We start from the raw sequence: 2500 nt of genomic DNA, 5'->3' as shown, positions 1-2500 counted from the left end.
ATTACTCTCACATATGTTCCTTTAATCTTTTAAAACGTGATTAAAAAAACATAAACATGTTTACAATAATATTTAACGTATTGTTATATCAGACACTGAAAAAAAAAAAAAAAAAAAAAAAAAAGAAACGTAGAATATTTTTCACAAAGATATATTATTTAAAAACTTTTCTCAATTTTTAATAGAAATTAATTATTATCGAATCGTTTTTATAGACATACTTTTATCTTTAAATCGTAATTTAATAATCTATCCAAAATGTAAACTTGTAAAATGGAGAATGCATTTTTTCTTTTCCTTAAGAAAAAAAAAAAAAAAAAAAAAGAAGAAAAACAAAAACCAAAAAGATGGGATATCGTAATATATACGAAAAAGAAAAAAAAAAAAAAAAAAGAAAAAAAAGGAGATTGACACGAATCACAGTGTATATAAATGCGACGTCTCCTTTTATTTCTATTTCGATGGAATATATATATATATATATATATATATATATATATATATATATATATATATCAGGGAATGATTTTATTTGCATCGCTGCGAGATAAAGTTCGACGAGCGTAAAACACCTGCTCGCGAGAGTATACTCGCCATGCGAAATCAGATTAATAACCTGCTTTGACGGCTTAATGGTATTGATCGTAGCATCGACGCGGTATATCGATGATGATCGGTACGAGGCTCTTGTGCGGTTTGCCGAAACACTTTTTGACGGCTCGTTCAAAATGTCCGAGTCTGGGTCGATAGAGCAGCTTTTGAAATCTCCTTCTCTTACTCCCAATGCTTCGTATCGTTTCGTCTCGTCTCGTCTCGTCTCGTCTCGTCTCGTTTCGATTCGTTTCGTTTCGTTTCGTTTCGTTTTATTAGGAAACAACGCTATTGCATTAACGTGATATAACTCATGGAAGGAAATTCAATGGAATTTCTAACATTTATTTCGAATTAAATTATTTGATATGTATATATATATATATATATCAAAATTTTTTGCGCTAAAAAATATATTACATACATACATATATGAGGATATAAAATGAGGATGTAAAAAAAAAAAAAAAAAAAAAAAAAAAAAAGAAAAAGGAGAAGAAAAAAAAGTGAAATTAAAAGAACGAGCGAGCTTGAAAAGCTTGGTTTTATTTTAACATAAAAAATTCATATGAAATTTTTTTTCTTTCGTTCGTCATTGTTGTTCCCCTTTTCTCATATTCAAAGCCTTTTTAATTTCAACATTACACCGAGTACGATGTTAATTATGGAAAATTAAAAAAAAAAAAAAAAAAATAAATAAATAAATAAATAAACAGAAAAAACAGAAGAAACAAAAAAGAAAGAAGAAAAACAAAAATTTCTTTTTTACTTTTTTACTTCTACTTTTGTTAATAATCGAGATATGCAATAACGTGACGCATATTTACGTACGCATATTCGTATATTTATATTATACGAGGGCATATATAACTTGAAAGTTGAATATTTATTAGAACATTATAGATGCGATATTCATTAAAATATTGAGTAAAGGTGATTTTCTATATTTATTCGCATAACTAATTGTTATAATCGTATAAGTTTAATTACGTTTCTATGTAGTACCCTTAAAGTAATTAATAAATGTTTCACGTTGATTGGTAATTAAAGTATGAGAGTCATTTAACTCAATTAGGGGAGTTAGCGAGAGCAGTGATTACGTTTAAATGGCGATGTTAACGTTAACATGATCAAACTGATTATCCAAAATCGATATATTTATTCTATGTATATGAAATTAGGATTTAAGGGTGTTAGAAAATCCCATAGAATTTCATTATCGACGAACGATCGATATGGAATGACAACGAGATGCCAGACATAATCGATGTTTACTTTGAGAGAACAATTATCGAAGAAGATATCGAGCCGATAGGATTACGTTCCTAAAGTTCTCTCTCGTACGAACGGCCTTTCCAATTGGAATTTTCGTTTGGGCAATATGCCAATGTTCGTTTTAACGACTCGACTGTATCTTGATCGAACGGATTGCTTTTTTTCGAATACTAAGCTCGTAATAAAATATGTTGGTCATTGGTGTACGTATGTATCTATTTACGTAGCCATTAGTAACACCTTACCGGAAATATAATTTAAATTAATTTAATTTAAGAACAATTGTGCAAATATATATATATATATATATACAAATCATTTTCATAAAATAGATGGAATAAGAAAAAAATCTTTTATGTTTATAAATAAAAGTTTTTCTCTTTATTTATTTCATTATTTAGATATAAAAATTTCAATGAAATTGATTTTATTTATTGATTACTGTCAACGTTCAAATCAAATGTGACAAATAATATATATTTATTTTTACACCAAAGTAAAAATGATGAGAGATTTATGAATAATCGTATATATAATGTGCATGTATACAAAAATATCAATGAATATTTTTCCATTCATTTTTCATTTATAAGAGTATTTACAATTCAATGGATGTTGACTCATACAAAAAAAT

The 2500-nt window shown here is 27.0% G+C and overlaps 1 protein-coding gene across 5 annotated transcripts in view; it reads right to left on the bottom strand.

The window, feature by feature from the left end:
* The window catches only part of LOC124950575 (RING finger protein nhl-1), a 62404-nt gene that overhangs the window by 24913 nt on the left and 34991 nt on the right, over window positions 1–2500 (bottom strand). The gene's annotated exons all lie outside the window — the stretch shown is intronic.

The sequence above is a fragment of the Vespa velutina genome, chromosome 7, assembly GCF_912470025.1.
Source record: "Vespa velutina chromosome 7, iVesVel2.1, whole genome shotgun sequence".
NCBI classification, from domain to species: Eukaryota; Metazoa; Arthropoda; class Insecta; order Hymenoptera; family Vespidae; genus Vespa; species Vespa velutina.
The sequence above is the reverse complement of the archived record's forward strand: the minus strand, read 5'-3'. Positions and strand labels throughout refer to the sequence as shown.